A 24,388-nucleotide genomic window follows, 5' to 3' on the forward strand; every position below is an offset into this window, starting at 1 on the left:
GCTAACTTACTTGCTTATTTCGGTTGTGAATCAACGCGAGCCGTTGTATTGGAAATGAGATGGGGTCTTGTTAAGCTGGCCGTCAATACACACAGTCAAGCCTGCTTTTGCTTTTCGCTATTTCGCATAGCTTAACGCACCCGCAACTTCTCCTAATGAAATAGCGAAAGGCATAGATTAATCTGAGAGTTGTGCGACACTTACAAGACCCGACAACATTTAGGAAAAGGCATAAGCGATAGGCATACAAATTTTCAATTAATCAGAGACCGCCTAGGCAAGTAACAAGGGGGGACACTTTACACGACTTAGAGACCCAATACTTAAGTGAATAAAGTAATGTAGAAATAGAAGCCAGAGGGTTTTTTACTAGACATTTGAGCAATTAAAAACTAATTCCTTAACCCTTAAATACCTAAAACAGATTTGAAGTAATTAATAGCATACCTAACCCAAAAATTTTCAAAGCTTAGCCAATCATGGGAAAAGAAAACCCATTTCTCAAACAGTGATAACAGTGGCTCTAATTGGGGATGGTTGATCCCAAGATCAACACAAGAAACTTAGGAAACCTTGGAGAAACAGACCAAAATACAAACCCAAACAACAACACAAAGCAAACAAAATATATACAAACAGAGGACCTACAGTGCATGGACTTCAAGAGAAATAATGTTTCGAGAATTGTCCATGCATTAGAAATTCATGTACTTCATCATTCATATTTTTCATAAAATATGAATCCTTTCCATTTAAATCACAGACCACAAAAGGGCCAACCCATAATGATTCAAATTTCTTATGCTTTCCTTTGTCCTGTCCTCTTGCATTCCACTGAAGAACAACATAACCAATTTGAAACTTCCTCAATGATGTCCTTTATCAAAATGGTAATTAGACTGCAATTGGATCTTCAAGTTCCTCTTATAGGCTAATGACCTGATTTCTTCCACCTCGACCATCTAAATCATTCGGTCCTCCATAGGCTCTGACATTTCCATGTCTTTAGCTTGCAAGAACTTATACACTGGAAGAAGATTGTTTACAAGCACTCTGGCCTGTGCACCATATACCAATTCAAATGGTGACATTCCAATGGCTTTCTTGACAGTGATTATGTCTGCCCACAAAGCTAGTATCAACTTTTGATCCCATTACCTCTTGTTTTCTTCTAAGATTTTCTTGATAATGTTCAAGAGGCTTTTATTACTAGATTCTGCTTGTCCATTCCCCTGAGGATGATAGGGTGAAGAGTAAAACATGAGTATCCCATGAATAGTACAAAAATTGACAAACTCTTCTGACCTAAAACTCATAGCATTGTCCATTACTAATTTCATAGGAACCCCAAATCTAGTTATGATACAATCCATCAAGAAATCAATAACAATTTTACTTCTAGCTCTTCTGGTGGGAATAGCTTCAGTTGACATTGTAAAATAATCTATAGCTACTATAATCCACCTGTGACCTCTTCCCAATTTTTCAACAATCTCTCCAATAAAGTCTATCCCCCATTGGACAAAAGGGGCTTCCACTATAACCAGATTCAAGGGCAGAGCTCCTTCATATTTTAGCTTGGATGAAAACCTTTGGCATGGGTCACATCTCCTGACATATTCATGAGTATTCTTGAATAGGGTAGGTCAATAATACCCAGCCTGGACTATTTTTCTAGCAGTTGTCTTAGCAGAGTAATGACCCCTGCATATTCCATTATGCATTTCAGTCAGCATTCTCTTCACCTGAAATTCATCTAAACGCATTAGTAACCCTCCATCTCTATTTCTCCAAAACAAGTCACCTTGAATGAGAACATATTTTTGAGACTTCAATTTCAGGGTTCTTCTTTGATTGTGTGTCATCCCTTCTGCAAATGTTGTATCCCTTAAGAAAGGTACTATCTCTGAGTACCAGGGTTGCTTTTCAATACTAGTGATTGAAACATTTTTGATTTCAACATTATTTATCTCAACATTCAGAAGATTAGATTTAGTCATAAGCTTGGCTAGACCTAAGCCTCTCACCAATTTGGTGATCTTTATTTCCAAGTCAAATTCTTGGATTCTATTAATCCATCTACACCTTCTTCCTGTAACCTCAAACCGGGACAAAATATCCTTAATTGTAGCATGTGGGACATAAACAGTGACTTTTGCATTCATAGGGTATGGCCTAAAAGCCTTAATAGCTTTAACTAAAGCATAAGCCTATTTTTCCATGGTTTCATACCTTAATTCTGCTGCTTGCAAAGACTTTCTATAGAAAGCTATGGGATGTTCATATCCCTCATTATCTTTTTGTAACAAAACTGCAGCTACTGTATGGTATGAAGCAAAAGAGAACAGATAAAAGGGCTTACTGTAATCAGGAGATTTCAGCACTAGTGCTTCCTGAATGGCCTTTTTAATCTCATCAAAAGCCCTCAATGCTTCTTGGTTCCAGCAAAATGTTGTATCCTTCTTAAGCAACTTTACAATGGGCTTCACTATCTCTGCAAAATTTGCAATGAATCTTCTAACAAAATTGACCTTACCCAAAAAAGATTGGATACCTTTGACATTTTTTGGTGCAGGCACATTGTTTATTGCTTCAATTCTTTCAGGGTCTATTCTTACCCCTTCCTTGGAAACAATATGCCCCAATAATTTTCCTTCAGTGACACCAAAATGACACTTCTTGGGATTTAATTACACATCAAATTCCAAAGCCTTACTGAACACCTTTTCCAAATGTCCACAATGATCATTTGCCCTTTAAGAGAAACAAGTTAGATCATCTTGATAAACCACCATGATAATATTGATGAATTCTTTAAAGGTGACATCCATAGCTCTCTGAAATGTAGCTCCAACATTTTTCAATCCAAATGGAACTCTTACATAGACATATGTTCCCCATGGAGTAGTGAAGGTAGTCTTGAATTGTTTAGATTCCTTCACCAACACTTGATTGTATCCTGAAAAACCATCCATCATGGACAAAAGATCACAACCAGTTACTCTCTACAGCATGGCTTCCATATTGGGGGAAGAGTAATTATCTTTTAAAGAAGCAACATTCAAATTTCTAAAATCCACACACAATCTTATGTCCCCATTTTTCTTTCTTACTGGGACCAAATTGGAAACCCATGAAGAATGTCTTATAGGTTTGATAATCTCCCCTTCTCTTAACTTAGTCAATTCTTGTTGCATCTTGGTTTCTAATAGGGGGCTAATAGGTCTCTGCTTTTGTTTGAAAGGCTTAGCATCTAGAATTAAAGGGACTTCATGCTGAAACAAGTCTTATCTATACACCTTTAGGTCTTCATAAGACCAAGCAAAAACATGTTTATATCTTTTCAATAAATTATTAAGATTAGTTTTGACATGAGGGGGTAATTTCTTCCCAATGTATACTAACTTAGGGGATGATTCAGTCCCCAGGTTCACCTCCTCCAATTCTTCTAGCTTGGTGGTAGACTGCTGATGCCGGTGACTGTCATTGTAGGTGAACATACTCTCTGGCTCTACCAACCCTTTAGGTATCTCATTTATTTCCAACTGGACCAAGTCATTTCTGAACACTGTTTCCTTGTTGTCAACCACTTCCACCAATGCATTGCAATCAATCTTCTGTCCATCATAATCATCAACACATTGAATGAACCTAAGAATATCTTCATCAGCGACAAAAACTTGCCAATTATACACATTATTAGGGATGGCAGGCCTAGATTTTATTTCCACAGTGGATATGCCAGTTAATGTTGCATCATCATTTTTCAACGCAACATTAGCTAAAAAGTCTGTCATGATATTCTTTGATCTCTCTATCCAACTAATAGAAAATGCACTAAAATGCTCAATGACATCCCAAACTGCATGTTTATATCTCTCTAAGCTATCATTTTTGGATGCATATTTGGATCTTACCTAAGAGAACCAATTCTGAATCTCCTAAAACTTTCAATAGTTGTATCCCATGCCTCTTTGCAACTTCAAGCCCCAATAACAGAGCTTCATATTCTACAGTATTGTTTGTACACTGAAAGGCTAATAGAAAAGAATATTTAAAAGTTATACCTGATGGGGATACAAAAAGGACTCCTGCTCCAGACCCTTCTTTGGAGCAAGCTCCATCAAAATACATCTGCCATAAACCATGTTGTTGTGACTCTAATTCAATCACAATGGAGTCAATATTCTTTAGCTAGGGTAAAATTGGTTGCACTCTAAAGTTATCAAGATCAACATCTATCATACAATTGAGCATGTTAGGATCCACTTTTTCAATTACTCTAGGAGCATGTGGTTCTCTGTACAACTTGACCTGATTCCCATTGATTGGGATGGTGGCATAAGATAAATCTAATTGGAAATTTCCTCCTACTGCTGCTACCCACTGCCTGGATAACAACATGCCATAATGGGGCTTAGTGTTAGTAACAATAACATCCATTTTGTAAGTTGCCTCAGGAAATGCTGCTATGTTCACTTCAACATCTCTCATTGTACCTATCACAAGTACTTCTCTGTTATCCATAGCATAGCATTTTCCATATACAGTAGTTACTGACAGTCCTAGTTCTTTCATAACACCATAAGGCATTATATTAGCAGTTGCCCCTGAGTCTATCATACAGGTTTTTATCAGCCAGTTATTCACTAACAAAGTAACATAAAAAGGTTCTACCTGTGAAGGCTCTTGAGTAATAGTGGTTCCGACATAAACCTCTGGGGTTTGGAACTCTTGATCCTTTCCAATTTTAATTGAACCAGTGGGTAAGACTATGTCACTGTCAGATATATTAGAAAACAAAGACAAGGCATCATCCCTATGTTCTTTTAATTTGAGTAATTCTATTAATGGGACAATAAATTTCATTTGTGTAAGAGCCTGAGCCATATCAAATGTGGAATTTCCACTCAACTCAGCATTAGTTTTAATTCTCTCTACCTTAGGCTGACTCACCCCTTTTGTTGTGGCAACTCCTTGTATATCATTGGTACTTTTATCATCTGCACTCTTGGGTGCATCTTTAATTTGCTCTTCTTTTCTTGACCAATTGGAGGGGAAGTAGTACTACTTGTAGCCTTTTTCTGAAGAACCTCTTTTATAAACATAGAACCTGGTTCACCCTGATCACTATCCCTTTTAGTGCTCCTTAGATTATAATTGTGCTTTGCCTGAGCTATAGCAGCTTTAGTGAGATTTTTTACTTCTTCCTCACTAGGCCTTCTGAGATGAACTTCTTCATCTTCTATAATTACCACATTCAAAGTAGGATGCCAATCGAGTGTTAGTTGTCCTTGAAAAGACCTTTCACTATCCAACACATCACTAAATTCACTTTGTTCAGATTCCTCATCACTTTCTACAATGGTCTCAAACATGTTAATGTTAGGCTCAACTTCTTGTCTCATGGATTCTTCAAGGGCTTGAGCTACTGCACACTAATGAGGAGAATGTGGCCCATCACAAGAAATACACCAAGGAGTTTTTTCTATATTATGGACATTTTTCCCTTTTAAGGGATCTGGGGTATCCTGAGTCTAAGTATTTTTAGGCTTCTCATTCTGTGGCTTGCCATCTTTCCAGTTGGTATTATAGGGCATATCATGCAGCCTAGGGGGTCTATCTTGCCAGTTATAATGAGGCTTATTGTTTTTATTTACCTTGGCAGTTAGATCCTTCATAGCAGTAACCAACTTTTCTATCTTGTCTTCCTCCTTAGCAACTTTGTTGGGTTGTTGTTTTGCTTCCTGCCATAGCCTACCATCAGTTCTCCTCCCTAACTTTCCAAATGCTTTTCTATTGCTCTCCACATTAATAGCAATTCTAAATGCATCCCTTAGGCTATGTGGATTTTTATCCCTTAAGATATAAGCCATTTTAGAATCAAATGCATTATAATAGGTATTTAGACACATGTTATCATCTAACCTCATCACCTAATACAATCTATGCATGGCTTTCTGAAATCTAGCATTGAAATCGGTGACCATTTCATTATCAGATTTTCTAATGTTATTAAACTCATTGAGCATGAAGCTCACATTAGTTTTGCCACCATATTGTTCTTGAAAACAATTCTTAAAGTCCTCTCAAGACCCAATGCTATTAGCTAGGAGACCTCTGTACCAATCTCTTGCATCATCTACCAGGGACTGAACAAATAATTTTATTATAACATCTTCATCCACTATCTCATAATCATTTATCAAATCACTAAAAGATTTTAAATGCTCCTCAGCACTAATTGCATTGTTTCCAATAAATTTATGGAGTCTATCCCTTACCTCAATAGGAACATGGTTGGGGTATCCTGGGATCCCATCAAAAAACAATTGTCTATACTGCTCTAAATTGATGGGTCTCCTTTGGAAAGGGTTAACAACATTATTATTGCCCATGTTCATTCTGACATTGGAGATCAGGGTTTGAGAGAATTGGTTATATTGATTGTTTATAGGGGCTTAACTAACTGTTGTCGTATTAACAGACACAGTAAGCTAAATTTTAACCGGGGGGAGGGAAATTTGCTGAGAATTAGGCTTACTAAGATCTTCTGATGGAAAAATGATAGGGGGAGCTTTTAGATAACTAATTTTTCTTTTAACTTCCTGATTAGCCGCTTCCAACTCAACTTTCTCTAACTCCATTTGTAGATCCTCCTTTTCCTTCCTCATTCTTTCCATCATCCTCTCATGTGCTGATAATCTATGAGAGATCTCCTCTGTATTTCTAGATCCAGTTCCATCATCCACCCACTTTTGCTTCCCTTTATCAACATTATTCTTAGGAGGCTGTGGATCACTAAGCACTTCCCTATTTGGTTGGGTTACAGACCTATATGTTGGGTTGGCCTTAGGGATTAGAATTTATCTAATCATAGGACCTTCATCATTGCTTTTTTCTTTTCCTTGGGCCAACAATTCAAGATCAGCTATCTGTCTAAGAAGCCTATCTCTCTCCATTAGTTTTTCTTTGACTTCTTTTTTCCTATTTGCTTCCTTTTGGGATCTTAAGGAGATTAAGTGATGAACCTTTCTATTTAAATCTTCTATTTCTTGTGACACTTTATCTTCATCAGGGAAATTCTCATCAGAGTCAGATACATTAACTTGGTCTATATCAATCAAGTTGATGTTTCCATCAACTGTTCTAGGCACAGGATGTCTGATTGCATTTGAACTAGTCCTATCTCTCCTATAAAGGCTAACATGAGATATACCTTGATCTAAAGCATGAACATTATCTATATTTCTAAATAATCTAGAATGGAAACCTAATATATCATGTTCAAATTCTCTGGAAGAAGAATTAGATTTTGCATAAATAGGTCGATCAAGTACCTTATCGGTATTATTGTTTTTCTGCACCCAAGTAGCATTTGATGGTTCATGGAGTACTGATCTCTTCTGACCTCTTCGTGACTATTCAGGCAAACCTTCTTGCAAGGTTTCACGAGGATGCTTCTTCATGAATGATCTGGTGTTTTTTCCTCCTTGCATTATGCTTGTCTCCCTTTTTGAATTATATTTATTTCACAAGGATTGGTTACAAAATAACAGAGTCACCACCCACTAGACTGTGGGAAATATGAAAACAAGATTTGAGTAAAATGTTGCAAATCTTCAGACCAAAATCATATATCAAGAGAAACAGAGGGAACTTTCAAATAGAGACTTCCAGACACCATAGCTATATTCACTGAAACACCAATATATTCCACAAATACACAATGATTTTCTTTATAATTTCAAACACAAATTTGTAAATGATAGCATGTACTGCAAATCCATCTTCATTATTAATATCCCTGCATTAATGCCTTACAAAAATGCATTACTCAGCTCATTCGCAAAACCATCAGATCTGCAAAAATGTATATCCCATTATCTATGATGTATTATAGAATTAAAATTCCTCCTTGAAGAATGCCTGCAAACAATCACTACAACCTCCTTGAAATTGACAAACTTCAAACCTCCTTAAGGCCCTCAATTTATAACAACAAGAAATACATCCAGAGATGAATTTTGTGTGAATTTTTGCATGCCTTACATACACAAGAACCTACAGCAAAACATCTACAGCAACAAAGAACTCTATTACTCAAAAGAAAAACCTTGCCCTATACAATATTGAAGAGAACTCAGAAATGGAAGCCATCAAATCTGGAGCATTTCTCCAAATTTCTGGAACCCTTACAATTGACAAGAAATTGGAATAAGGAGAGGGAAAGGATTAGATCTACAACTGAAATTGCCAAGTGTCTCCTCTGTCCCTAACTGTAAAAAATCTTCTTCATTCCCATGGAAAGTGCTCCAAAAATATCCCAAATTGGTTAAAATTAATTGCCTAATCAGATTCCTTATCCCGAGAGCTTTCCGACAATATATAATACTTCATATTTTGAGCAAAAATGAGACCCTGAGTGAATTAATCATTTATGTGTGCACATCATTTAAATTTCTGAATTTTTAATATAGTCTGCACTATGTATTTAAATTGATTTTAATTTTGATTTTTGGCTCCTTTTTGGCCTGATGCCCTGCCATGTGGCAACCCCTAATTGGTCGATGGAATCCACTGGGTGCCATCTCAGATGACACCTCATCACCGCCATGTGTACGCCACATCACTGCTACTTGTCTGTCCACCTGTATGCCACGTCACCGCCACCTAAGCTCCACCTCACCAGGACCCGCCTGCTGAACCTCTGACTAGACTTGCCACCTGGCTTTTGCCATTTCGCAAACGGTAGGTTTCGTGCATCTTCGAGCTCCGAAATCGCGCCGACCATCAGATCATCTCGGACTTGCACGATCTTTAACTTGCTGCATTTTTGCCAACTCACTTTTGCTATTTCGCAACCTTTAACCTTTGTGCATCTCACCTTCATGAAGTCACGCCGACCGTCGATCCTCTCCAAACCTGCTCACTGGTTAAGTCAGCTCTTCTCTCTAAAATTTTGCCCGGCTGCCTCAAGAAGCGTGCCCGTGTGGGGTCCACCTATCACCATCTGTCATCTTCTTGATTGCCTTGGAATCCATGCCCACACGCATGGGGTCCATCTTGGGCGCCCAATGGGCACCGTCCATCAAAAGCGTTGAGGCTTTGACATTATACATTAGTGGAGATTTACTTATAAACACCAAAAAGAACTTTGACATTATACCTTGACATTATACATTAGTGGAGGCTTTGACATTATACATTAGTGGGATAAAAAACTTTGCCTGTAACTGCATTTTTGAGCTTTTCTTGAGACTTCATCGCTCCTCTTCCTCATCCACCATGCACAGGGGCTTCATTAGTTTCCATGACATCTTCTATTTGCCACGTTTTTGCTATTATTTCAATTGCTGAGGTTTTCAAAATGTTTTCAATTACCACGCACAACAGGAGGAGACTTTGGATCAGCTAAATTGCATTTGATATTTTTAATATTTCCATTGCTTTTCCCAGCCATTCCCATGGCTCACGACAGGGGATACTCTGGCATTAAACCTGAAATTTTAATGGTGCCCTTCATGCCATGCTGCATTTCCTTGGAAATCTTCAATGTGCCCCTTTACATTTGCCTCAAAATTTTGGCATTTATAGCTTCCAACGTAATTTCATTGAAAACTTTAATTACTTTTCTATTTGCCATTTTCAACTACTAATAGTTTCACTAACCACGCTGGAGAGGAGATTTGCATTAAACATGCTAATTTGTAATTTGCTTGAAATCTTCCAATGCTGTTTTTAATATCCATTTGTCTGTTGTACTTTTCTTTTTATCTGCTAAAGGTTTTCTGTTGTTTCAATTTGTATTTGCTAACAGCAGCAAGCTATATTCTAAATTCATTCTTTGTGTGTAACTCCAAGATTATAATCACCAGGGGACATTACTGGCATTGCCATTTGCTGTTGGTGTTTAATTACCCTCATGCCATCTACCACTTTGCCTTTGGCTGAAAGTTTATAATGCCCTTTGACATGCCACGCTACCTTCTCCAAAACACCATGATGCCTTCATTTTCTCTAAAACTTCATTTATTTGCTGCTGAATTTGGCTTAAACACTCACCAATTGCATTTGGTTTTAACTTATGCTTCTCCTCCAGCCAACACACCACACTTGCATTTGTTAAATTTGTGCACAGCAGAGAGGATGTTGACAACACAACTATTAATTGCATTTTGCTTGAAGTTTATGTTGCTCAGAGACCCACGTAGGGAGGACTTTGGCATTTTAACTTGCCAAATTTGCATTAAAAGTTTCTCCTATTCAAGAAAAACCACATATATAGAGGGGAGTTACTCCTGACACCATTTGCATTTGCTGATGTAAACACATAACTCAAGTTTTACACAGCCATTGCATTTGTATTAAATTTTAAAAAATTCTTCACTGTTGACTCCCATGGCAGAGGGGAGAAGGATGTTGGCTAGGCTTTATGCCTGGTAATTGAATTTGCTATTTGTTTTCAATGCCTCCCTCACTATCCAATTGGTGAAGAAATCTTTCTCTTTGAAATACCATGCATATTAACCAAAACATAAAGGATCATGAAATAAACCAAGCTAGCATTGATATGCATTGGCATGCATGTAGAACACTTTTCCTTTAAAATTAACACTGCAAAGGCATGAGCCAAGTCGGGCCCCAAAGTGAAAATTTTTTTGTTTTCAAGCAAATGGCCTTCGAAATGCTTCAGACACCTTAAACACACCTCTGGAAATGATCAACAACGTTTTCGGATCACCAAATTGAGTTTTGCAACTTTCAAGCAATTACGCCACATTTTCGCATTTAATCTCGAAGACGTATTTTTCAAGCCAGTCAAATCACCTTTTTGAACCTCGCCATCTAACAGGCATGTACTCTAAAATACAAGGATGAACTCTACCAAATGGTTTCTCAAAATGAGTCCTGAGAGAAGAGATATTAATTGGCAAAAATGGCCAACTGGCTTTGTCGACACTGTGGACCTGATGAGGTCAATGTTCTGGCAACACATGATGCCTTTCTCAAAAATATCAAACGACCTCCGTAGGCCCTCAAATTTGAAACATAGGTACCTTGAAGTACATATTAAAACTTAGAATTCTTATTTTGATCACAAGACTGACAAGATGAGAATGGTGTGCTCATGAAAATGGCTGCATTAACTGATATAACACTGAAAGTGCACAAGACTAAAAATGATAGTTCAATGAACCCTTTTGAAAACCGATCAAACAGATTGGAAGAGGCTTGAAATTTGAAACATGACTCATCATTTATACCAAAAATATCCCGGAATAAAAATTCTTTCATGATATTTACTGGGGCAACTTTTACACTTATGCAAAACAGGGCTCCGACTAGCTATCGAAATAGGGACTAGTCAAACCACACAAACTGCAAATGATTCGAGCTTGGTAAACTGAGCAAATGGATTTGTTAAGACTTGAAAATTTTCAAGATGACTCACATTTATGCATAGAATCCAATCCATTTTTAATTTCTTCATGATGATCAACAAGGAAAAAGATACAAACACTCAAAGTAGGCTACTCAATAAAATCTGCATTTGCACCTAAAATGCACTTTCAGCTCACCCCTCAAAATGGGTACCTCATAAACTTATCCAAACTGAATTCTGAAAGTTGCACATCACTGCATAGGCCAAATGAAAGGTGTAGGACATGAATCCCGAGCCTTACCCTTTGAAAATCAACTAGCTCCACTTTACCCTCTTTCTAACTAGGCCATTCAAACTGACTCATTTGGAAATGCAAAGCAAAAATTTGAATTGGGCCTCAAAAATTGACTCAATTTTAATGTGTCCCAACACCCAAAACCATTAGAAGCCATTGAATTACATATTAGGAATATTGAAAATTCGCAGAAACCTTCAGAGATGTCATGAATATTACAACACCACCCAAATTACTGATAACAACAACTTTGACTGGGGATGGTTGGACACGAGATCAACACAAGAACCTAGCAAAACTCTGGGATGCAAACCAAAGCAAAAACCTAACCAAATAAAACCTAATATATATAATTTTTACAACTACTATGCATGGACAAAATGAGTTATGAGAAGTAGTGCTTAAGGAATTGTCCATGCACTGGGAATTCCTGTAGCTCACCATTCTTTTTTTGCAGGAAATTTGAGTCTTTTCCATTAACATCAAAGATAATCAAAGGGCCTATCCACAATGAATCAAACTTTTTATGTTTCCCTTTATCTTGTTCTCTAGCATTCCACTAAAGAACCATGTCGCCAATCTAAAACTTTCTGGTTGAGGATCTTTTGTCAAAAAGGTATTTTGACTGCAACTAAGTTTTTAGATTCTTCTTATGAGCCATTATTCTCATCTCTTCCAGCTCTACCAATTGAATCATTCTTTCCTCCATAGGTTCAAACATTTCTAATTCTTCAACTTGCAAGCAGGAAGGATATTGTTCACAGGTAACCTGGCTTGTACTACATACACCAATTCAAATGGGGATGTACCAATGGCCTTCTTCACAGTAACCCTGTTTGCCCATAAATCCATCTTGAGATTTTGATCTCATGATCTTTTATTCTGCTCAAGAATCTTCTTAATGATGTTCAGGAGGCTTTTGTTGCTTGATTCTGCCTGGTTGTTGCCTTGTGGGTGGTACGGTGAGGAATATGACATGATAATTCTATAACTTGCATATAATTCTATAAATTCCTCAAACCTGAAGCACATGGCATTATCCATAATCAAATTCATAGGCACACCAAACCTTGTCAATACGTTATCTATTAAAAAATCAACCACAACTTTACTAGTTGTCTACTTGGTGGGTATGACCTCAATCCATTTTGTGAAGTAATCTATGGCCACCAAGATCCACCTATGACCTTGTCTTGATATTTTTGTTATCTCTCCAATGAATTCAATTCCCCATTGAGCAAAAGGGGCCTCAGTTGTAACAAGGTTGAGTGGCAGAGCACCTGCATACTTCAATTTTGAAGAAAATTTCTGACAAGGGTCACATTTTTGGACATATTTGTGAGTATCCCTAAACAAGGTAGGCCAGTAATATCCTGCCCTAATTATTTTGTTGGTAGTTGTCTTTGCTGAATAGTGACCTCCACATACTGCATTATGCATCTCTATCAGAACTTGTTGAGCTTGGGAATCATCTAGACAAATCAATAACACCCCATCTCTGTTTCTCCAGTACAGGTCTCCCTGAACGAGAACATATTTATGTGACTTCAGCTTTAGTGTTCTCTTTTGATTGTGGGTCATCCCCTTTGGACATGTTGCATTTTTCAAGAAATACACAACCTCTGAATACCATGGTTGCCTTTCAATGCTAGTGACAATAACCTCTTCAGTTTCAATATTGGTGATGTCAATGTTCACAAGATTTGACTGTATCATCAGTTTGGCCAGCATAGTCCTCTTACCAACTTTGTGATCTTGATCTCAAGATCAAACTCCTATATCCTATTTATCCACCTGCACCTTTTACCAATAACTTCAGACTGGGATAAAATGTCTTTGACAACTGCATGTGGGACATAAGCAATAACTCTTGCATTCACAAGATAAGGCCTGAATGTTTTAACAACCTTGACCAAATCATATGCCTATTTTTCCATAATCTCATACTTTAACTCAGCAGCCTGCAAGGATTTACTATAAAAAGCAATTGGATGCTCATAGCCTTCATCATCCTTCTGAAGCAAGACTATTGCTATTGTATGGTAAGAAGCAAAGGAAAACAATGAAAAAGGCTTATTGTAATTAGGGGATTTTAACACTGGGGTTTCCTGAATAGCCTTTTTAATCTTGTCGAAGACCTATGTTGCTTCCTCACCCCAAGAAAATTTAGCTTTTTTTCAGTAGCTTAACAATGGGATTGACAATCTCAACAAAGTTGGCTATAAACCTTATGACAAAATTCACTTTACCTAGGAAGGACTGAATTCCTTTAACATTCTTGGGTTGAGGCACGTTGTTAATAGCCTCAATTCTCTCTGGGTCAATCCTGACTCTTTCCTTGGAAATAATGTGTCCTAATAACTTTCCTTCAACTACAACAAATTGGCATTTTTTGGGATTTAGAGACACACCGAATTCCAAGGCCTTGTAGAATATTTTTTCTAGATGACCACAGTGGTCATGTGCCTTCTTTGAAAAGCATGTAAGGTCATCTTGGTAGACAACCATTATAATGTTAATAAACTCTTTGAAGGCTACATCCATAGCCCTCTGAAAAGTTGCCCCAACATTCTTTAAACCAAATGGCATCCTCACATACACATAAGTTCCCCAAGGGGTGCTAAAAGTAGTCTTAAACAGCTCAGACTCCTTTACCAATACCTGATTGTACGTGGAGAAACTGTCCATCATTGATAATAGGTCACACCCAGTTACCCTTTGTAGCATGGCTTCCATATTTGGCGATGAGTAGTTGTCCTTAAGAGAAGTGACATTCAAATTCTTGAAATCTACATAGAGCCTTATATCCCCATTCTTCTTCTTGACAGGGACCAGATTGGATACCCATGATGAATGCCTTATAGGCTTTATAATTCCCCCTTCTCTCAACATTGTTAGTTCTTGCTGCATTTTGGTTTCCAGGAGAGGGTTGATAGGTCTTTTCTTTTATCTGAAAGGCTTAGCATCAGGATGCAAAGGTATTTCATCCTGAAATAAATCTTATCTATACGCCTTCAGGTCATCATAAGACCAACCAAAAACATGTTTACACATTTTTAGCATATTAATGAGGTTGGCCTTGACATGGGAAGACAAATGTTTCCCAATATACACCAACTTAGGGGATAACTTTGTCCCTAAGTTTACCTCTTCCAGCTCTTCCAATTTAGCAGATGACTTCTAGTGTAAATGACTATCACTATAGCTGAGCATACCCTCTAGTTCCACTAGTCATCTGGGTATTTCATTAGTTTCTAGTTGAACCATGTCATTTCCAAAAACTCTTTCTTTCCCATCTACTATTTCTACCAATGCATTACAGTCATTTTTCTGACCTTCATAGTCACCAATGCATTGTACAAACCTGAGTATATCATCATTATTTTTGAACACCTACTAGTTATACACATTGTCTAGAATAGTAGGTTTGGCCTTAATCTCAACTATTGATACTCCAGTTAATGTTACATCATCATTTTTCAGTGCAACATTAGCTAAGAAGTCGAACATAATATTTTTTGACCTTTCAATCCAGTCAATTGAAAATGCATCAAAGTATTCAATCACATCCCAAACAACATTTTTATAATTTTTTAACCTTTCATTCTTAGATGCATATTTTGATCTTAATCTGAGACACCACAAGTTCTGAATCTCCAAAAACTCTTAACAACTGAATCCCATGTTTCTTAGAAATTTCCAACCCCAATAATAAGGCCTCATACTCAATTGTATTGTTTGTGCACTGAAAAGCCAATAGAAAGGAGTATTTAAAAGTAGTACCTGATGGGGAAACAAAAAGTACTCCTACTCCAGATCCTTCTTTGGAACAAGCTCCATCGAAGTAAATTTTCCATAGGCCTTCCTGTTGAGATTCCAATTCATTAACAATAGGGTGTGTATTTTTTAACTGAGGTTGAATTGGTTCAATTCTAAAGTTGTCAAGGTCCACATCAATCATACAATTAAGCATGTTAGGATCTATTTTCTCAATGACCACTGGGGCATGCAGTTCTCTATATAATTTCACCTGATTCCTATTCACTGGGATGGTTGCATATGAGAGATCTAGTTGAAAATTTCCTCCAACTACTGCAGCCCACTATCTAGATAAAATCATTCCATAATAGGGCTTAGTGTCAGTTACTATAACATCCATCTTATAGGTTGCCTCAGAGAATGTTGCTATTTTCACCTCTATGTCTTTCATTGTACCCACAACAGGTACTTCTCTGTTATCCATAGCATATTACTTCCCATACAAGGTACTTACTGATAATCCTAGCTCCTTCATGACCCCATATGGCATCACGTTTGTAGCAGCCCAAAAATCTACCATACAATTTTGTATTAGTCTATTATTGACTAATAATGTCACATAAAAAGGATCAACTAGGGAAGGTTCCTAAGTAATTGTGGTTCCCACATAAATTTATGGGATTTTTTGTTCTTGATCCTTTCTCTCCTTTTCAGTACCTTTTGGTGAAGATGCATCCGTATTTGATATACTAGAAATTAAAGAAAATGCAACTTCTCTATGTTCTTTTATTTTTAATAGCTCTATCAGGGGTACTAAAACTTTCATTTGGGTTAAAGCTTGAGTCATATCAAATGCAGAATTAATATGACTCAGAATGGGCTTTAATCTTATCTACTTTTTGGTGACTTGTCTTCTTATCAGCAGTGGTCTCTAATAAATCACCAGTTGCACTAACTTTCTCAAGTTTCCCTGAAGTGTTAGACTGATCCTTTTTAGCATGACCATCTACAGCATAATTTTTATTATCAGTCACCTTTTTCTAAGAAATTTATTTGATAAACATGGAACTAGGCTTCCCTTGATTCTCATCATTCTTACTACTTCTCAAGTTATAGTTGTGTTTGGCCTTATCTATTGCAGCTTTGGTGAGGTTCTTCACCTCTTCCTCACTAGACCTTCTAATATGAACTTCTTCATCTTCAATTGTCACCACATTTAGAGTAGGATGCCAATCAATTGTTAATTTCCCTTGGAAATTTGCATTGTTGCTTAGTGCATCATACTCATTTGCTTCATCCTATGAAGACTCATAGTCACTATCAATAGTGGTTTCAAACATATTTACTGCAGGCTTATCTTCATTCTGATACCTCAATTCATCCTCGCTCCTCATTGATTCATTTAAAGCCTGAGCCACAAGACATTGGTAAGGGGAATGTGGTCCATCACATGCTATACACCAAGGCATATTCTCCATATTATGCACATTTCCACCTTTTAAAGGGTCAGAGGTATCCTAATTTTGTGTACTTCCTGGCTTGTCATGCACAGGTTTTCCATCTTTCCAAGTAGTGTTATATAACATATCATGTAACCTGGCAGGCCTATCTTGCCAATTGTAGTGAGGTTTATCATTCTTACTCACCTTTGCAGTAAGGTCTTTCACAACAGTCATCAGTTTCTCAATCTTATCCTTTGGTTGTGGATTTTTCTCTCGCCATAGTTTGCCATCAGTTCTTCTTCCCACTTTACCTGATGCTTTCCTATTACTTTCCACATTTATTGCAATTCTAAAAGCATCCCTTAAACTGTGTGGGTTTTTATCCCTGAGGATATAGGCCATGTTTGGATCAAAGGCATTATAATAGGTGGTTAGACATAATTTTCATCTAACCTCATCACTCGAAATAATCTATGCATTGCCTTTTGGAACCTTGCATTAAAGTCTGTGATGAACTCATTATCAGATTTTTGATATTATTAAACTCATTGAGCATGAAGCTCACATTTGTCGTGTCCCCATACTGCTCTTGAAAACAATTATTGAACTCTTCCCAAGAACTAATGCTATACACAGGCAACCCTCCGTACCAATCCCTAGCATCTTTAGCTAGAGATTGCATGAATAGTTTCATGATCACATCCTCTTTTGCAATCTCATAATCATTAATCATATCACCAAAAGATTTCAGATGCTCCTCTGCACTTATGGCATTATTTCTAGTAGATTTTTTAAGCTTATCCCTCAATTCAATAGGGATGTGGTTTGGATAACCTAGAATCCCATCAAAGAAAAGTTGTCTATACAACTCAACATTGATGGGTCTTCTCTGAAACTGGTTACCAACAAAATTATTCCTAATATTCATTCTTGAACTTGGACAACCAACTTGAGGAACTTGGTTATTCTGGTTGTGGGGTAGTCCAATAGGTATTTGATTTACTGGAGCAGCATTAAAATAAAAAGCAGGGTTATTTTGGATAATAGGGGGAACAGTATTCATGGGTATAGTTGGTTGAATTTTCATTATAGAAAGTGAGGTATGCTGAGTTATAGGGTTGCTTTGATCTGTTGAAGGGAAAGTTATAGGAGGGGCTTTTAGGTACTCAATTTTTCTTCTAACTTCAGTGTTGGTTGCTTCCATTTCAGCTTTCTCCAATTCCCTCTTCAAATTTTCCTTCTCTTTTCTCATTCTCTCTATTTCAACTTCATGCAAGGACATTCCATGAGGTACCCTTCCACTTCCTGATACTACATCTGCAGTTTAGAACTAGCTCCAATCTCTACAACCTTCTATTTTCCTTTGTGAGTACCAATTTTGGTAGGTTGTGGATCATTGTGAACCTCTCTATTAGTTTGCACAACAATTTTGGGTGCAGAACTAATTTTGGCAGTCAAATTCTCTCTAATAATAGGGCCCTCTTCCTTACTTTTAGGCTCTTCTTGAGTGAATAACTAGAGATCTACAATCTATCTCAACAACCTATCTCTCTCAATAAGTTTTTCCTTAGTTTCATTTTCTTTCTCCTTTTCCTTTTGTTTTCTTAAGGAAATTAACTAATAGACTCTTTTATTGAGGACCTCAATTTATTGGGAAACCTCATCCGGATTTGGAAAGATTTCCTCTGAATCTAATATATTGACATGGTCAATATCAATCAAGCTCACATTTCCATCTATAGTTCAGGGAAAAGGATCTACCCTGACATTGGAGCTATTCTTATCTCTCCCAGAAGTGCTGGTATGAGACAATCTTTGATGGAAAGTTTGAATATCCTCATTAGTACCAAACAAGCCCATATGAAAACCCATAATATCTTGTTCAGATTCATGAGACGATGTATTTGAATTTGCATAGACTGGTCATCCAGTGGACTTACCCATATGGCTACTTTTCTGTCTACATGAAGAATTAACAGGTTCATGTATAACTATTCCTTTCCAACCTTTTCGGATTGGTTCAAGCAATCCTTCTTGCAGCTTCTCTTAAGGATTCTTCTCCATGTGGGACATGGTGTTTCTTCCTCTCTGCATTATGTAAACTTCCTTAAAGTGATTTATTATTATAATAAAAGAGCATTGGTTTTCCTTGATTTTAGAGTCGCCACCCAATTTCTTGGGAATTAGAAAATATTTTAAACACAATAGCTCACTCACAGGATACTGCATAATGAAAATGTTACTCTCAAAGAAGAATTTAAACAATGTTGCAATGGAAAATGACAATTACAGGGAATTGGGTAAATGCAGGGTCAATAACTTTTCATAGAGACCTCGGGATACTTGATTTTAACAGCTTATGCAATGCAAACACTGATCTGCATTATAAGACTCATCTTATATGACTCTCCCCAGCAAAGTCACCATTTCTTGTTGGTCTCTATTTCTGACTACTTTGTTTTCTCTTCACAAACTATGCCTCTGTTTAAACAAGAAGAGAACAACAAGAAAGGGAAAAAAAACAACATTAATGAGGTTTACAAGGAAAAAACCTCCTACACTTCAATCTTTACAAAGCTTGGGCAGGTGAACCTAATTGTGACTATTTTCTCACAACCTAGCAGATGGTTTACAGAAAACCAGTGCAAATTTCTGCAAACTCCTTCAATTTAGTGCAACCAAACATGAATGAAACATTTGTTTTGATTATATGGGACCACAAAGATGTCACAAAATATTAGCAATTTAAACTAGTGTCATATCTGGGCATCAGAGTCATCAAAAACCAGACTAAAATCTAACAACAAAATTCATATACATAAAACTATTTTTTATCTATTAAATCTGTATATGCCTGACATACACAAACTTCCAATCTATACTAGACCTAGTCATCAAATTCATGTGAATATACTGATATCAATGAAGATGAATTAAGTATATTTAATTTTCCTCCTTGAGGAAAAGACTTAAAACATTCCCATTAATTGCCTTGCAAATCATCTAATTAAACAATCCTTGATTATCTAATTAAAAATAAAAACCAGCATGCAAACATAAAGACAACATAGATCTGAGCTTGAAATGTTTTTGATTGTATATTATTCCCTCATCAAAGATTATAGAGATATAAGAAAGATTCAAAATGCCGAAAACAAAGTCTGCATATATTTCACTAGAGCTTCCCTACAAAAATTTTGTGATCTCTTTCTATGTAATCCTGGTATCCTTTTATAGAATTCTGGATGCAACAAGCTTTGGAATTCCCTAGAAGAATATTCCCATCCTGACAACTATTCCCTCCAAAAGTTACCCTGATTACAAGACTGCACTTGAGGGAGAAGCATAGCTTCTTTTGGAATGCATACTTCTATAACTGACTGGTCATCCAACTGGAAAATGGCCAAAAGGGCAAGTTCCTGATACGTGGTGCCTTTGTCTTAAGATATTTTGAACTCTTCGAGGTTCCAATTACCCAAAATCTATTACAAAAAGAAAACTGCTTCAGGATGCCAGTGAACTGTCACATGCTAGAGCATTAGTGGGACCTTCTTGTTCTCCCATCCCTTTCAAAATGTACTTGCTTTCCCATACTTTGAATGTCTCATCATTGGGCCAAGGAAAGTTGATAATTTTAAGCTTTTATTTATTCAAACTTTTCCATTTCATCCTTAATTGTTTAACTTCATTTTCTAAAAAGCCAAATATGATTTTGCCTTTTCAATTTCCTCAATAGTTTGAATAAACAAAAAGGTATTATCCATATTTATGATATTATTTATCCTTTGAGACAGCATGTGACTTATCTCCTCAATCCACACTTTTGTGTCTTTCATCTTGTTTGCATTTAAGAAACCTCTAGGAAACAATTCAGACTTTTCTTTGGCATATTCTTGTCAGAATAAACCTACCTTTCTTTCAATGTCTATCCTTTTAGCTGTAAACCTAGACAAGTCTTTAACTAATTCATAAGTAGACTTTATTGCATCATCAACATCTATTTATTCCTCAGACAATGAATATATTAACTCTAAGTCTACTTCTCTCGCAATCCACTTGTCTAAGACTAGCTCCAAAGTAGCCTTTTCCTCCTTCAAATAACCCAAGAGATTAATTATTCTTTTCACGTTCAAATATACAAATGCTACTTGAACAGTATCAACAAATTTCAGAATAGTGTCTTGGACTTCCTCTTCATACATCTTTGCCAATATTGATTGAGCCTTCTTTAACTTTTCAATTTCATCTTGAGCACTTTCTGTTCGCAGAAAGCCAGAAGTCATGGGGGAAGGAGGAAATTGAATGATAGGACTGGAAGGAGGGGGCCTGGCAGGAGAAGAGGCAATCATCAATTGAGAGGGCTTATCCTTTTGTTGTTGTCCTTCCAAAATACCTTTCAATTTTGCAATTGTTCATGTCCTTAGAAGTGATTTCAAGCTTTGCATCATTATAAGCCTTGAGAACTACTTCTAACTTTGCCTGAAGATCAGCCTTTTCCTTTGCCTATTTCTCAGCCACTGCCATATCAAAATTAGTAGACTCTAAATTCATGCCAATAACTTCTCTTACACATGTATCTTTAACCCTCTTCACTATCATCCCCCCTGAGTAATCAGACCTTGAAGATTCGCCCCCTTTTCTGTTCTCTTCTCTTTTTAATGACCACATTACAAGAGTTGCATGGTCATTACTATAGGCAATCCCCTTTAGGGGCTTAGTTTCTTTTCTAACTGCATCAAAAACCACAACATCTGCTATATCCCGTTCTAGGAGAATCAACACTCTAGCACTTTCAATTAATTTTCTCCCCTCCTCTGAGGAAATCAACTCAAATTCTTTTGGCATTTCTTGCCTAAATTATGCTTCAATAGAAGATGGATCTTTATTTGGTTGCTCAACTTTTCTTTTCTCACATCTCTCCTTAAATTGATCTATAAGCTTTCTCCAAACAAATTGAAAAAAGGCTCTCGACTTCACAAAATTGTCATCGGCCAAAAACTCATCACAAGCCTGTTTTCTAACAGGATCCAATTTTGTCCCAGCAAATTCCTCAATGGTCAAATCCATTTTTGCACCTGTTGGCTCCTCTAGCACTCCCTCCTATAATTATCCATAAGTAAAAGAAATTTATCCCAAGCTTCCTAATTGCATTAGCTACTCAACTACGACCTGCTCATCACCTATAGGTAATGGGGATTAGGAAGGTGAATACATAGCTTCACTTTGTTGTGACTCTTCCTCCAATCTCTGCCTCTTTGGGGAAGTCTAGGACTCAAGAACACCCTCCATTGGCCTTTTTTCCTTTGATGTAGAAGGCTCATTCTTCCTAGGTATCATCACATTATAGCCTAATTTCTTATACATTACATATTCACCACGAGGAATGATCTTAGTAAAAATAGGTTTGTTCAAGATGAGTTTGGCCTTTTCAGGGTCTGCCTTTATCACTGCATCTTTCTTCTCATTTAGAGTTTGCATGGTGTCCTCCAAATACTCTATTAAAAACTTTACCTTTTCCCCAAATGCATGGAAGCTCTTCAGTGGATCAAAACTTTTATCAAAATATTGGACAAAGTCAAGAGTTTTCTTATATACCAACTATTTTTCTTTCTTCACCTCTTGGTCTGCCAGATTAAACTCATTTCTTATTAAATCCTTAGGGAAGTGGAATTGATGAACTTTTGCACCACACCTGACCTTCTTTCTGAACATACCATTGAAAAAATCCTCTAGGTCAGCAAATCTTGCAACTATTGTTGCCAATCTTATAGGGCTTGAAGAAATCATTATAATGCAACCAACTCGCTTTAGTAATCACAAATTAGTGTGCCATGGTAATGGTTGGAAAAATTGTTCCTCTGCCCTTATTTGACAATTTTGCTACCTGCAGACCCCCAATCTGCCTTATGATCTTAGCAATACCTATTTTCAAGGGGACCTGATAAGGGAGGAAATATGGAGTTCCCCTAAATCCATACACTCTAAAAATAGTAGAACCAGGATACAAAATTATATCAGCCCAATTGTGCAGAATTTTGATATCTTCTGCAAATTCCTTAGGTCTGATAAATTAAAGAAGAACCTTTGGGATCTTGGGGTTCTCTTGACACAAGATAATTCTTAACCTTGATGCAAAACATCTGTTGAACTTTAAGTAGCTGAAATCTTCTCTATCCCAGGATAGATCTGCACTACATAACTGCACTAGCATGTATTCACCATCTTTGACTCTCAGTAATTGCATACCCTTTGCAAAATAATCTACACCCTTGAACAAGAACATGTGCATTAACAAAGAATACCAGGCAAAATGTCTATCCACCTTGGCATTATTAATCCCAATCAAACCCTCATGGATCACATTTGCTAGATAAGGTGCAAATTCATAAGCTACTGCTATAGATGGATTGAGAATTTTTTCCATCATGAGCATATAATGAGTTGGCATAGCATTTTCTACATCCTCTCCAAAAATCTGACATAGAGACCAATATATTCCTTTAGCCCTCAAAGTGAAAAAATTCATAGGGAAAGGTTCAACTGTACTAGGCCCTACCACTGTTATCCCTCCCATTTTTGCAAAGAAATCCCTCATTGGGCCACCTCTAAGATGGTCTTTTTGAGTATCATAGACCTTCTTTAACATTTCAAAATCAATCGGCTCTAGATAATTTGAACACTCATTTAGCTGGAAAACATTTCTAATCTCATCAACTATATTTTCAATCAAAGGGCTTCCACTTACATTCCTTACAATTCTGGTAATAGAGTCATAATTCTTTGCAATTTGGGTTAACAAGTCAACATCCATAAAAACTCCAGGGACCACCAATTTCCCAACATCTAATTGGCATATCTTATTTGTAGGAGAAGATCCATTTCGCTAACCAAACCCCACCCTGAATAGACCTAGACCAGACATCCCTATCTAAGGATCTCTTAACCAATATTCTTTGTCAAACAAACCATCACCAATTTTTAAGCGAGGTGTTTTGGGTACAAGTTCTTTCTATTTGACAGAACTATTCGTAGACTGAACCAATTGTTCTAAAAAATCATCACAGATAGCCCTTTCCTGATAATCTATTTTCCCTTTGAATTCCTGTCATGGTGCCATTTTGATCATTCAAGGTTTATCTTATTTTAACATTTTTATTTAAAAACCCTTCAAATCTCCCAAAACCAAACAATACCAAAACACAAGAGCGGAAATTGCAAATAACAGTCACAAAACAACTTACTTGTCACCAGAAAACTCATAGCTTCAAACTTTGTCTCTGCAAACCCTTTGTGAAAGCCTTTTACAATCAAAATCTCAAAAAACAAGATTTTATGAAGCAACCTTGGTGGCAAATCAACATTAAATCTCATTAACCAAGCCACACGCTTTGCAATTAATTCATTTGAAATTCAAATTTTCCGCTCCAATGGACAAAAGGGACTTTTAGTGTGCTTTTTATTTTAGTCACTGATCCGCAAAGAGAAAAGAACTTTCAACTCTTGTTC

This window comes from Cryptomeria japonica, chromosome 5 (assembly GCF_030272615.1).
Source record: "Cryptomeria japonica chromosome 5, Sugi_1.0, whole genome shotgun sequence".
NCBI lineage: Eukaryota > Viridiplantae > Streptophyta > Pinopsida > Cupressales > Cupressaceae > Cryptomeria > Cryptomeria japonica.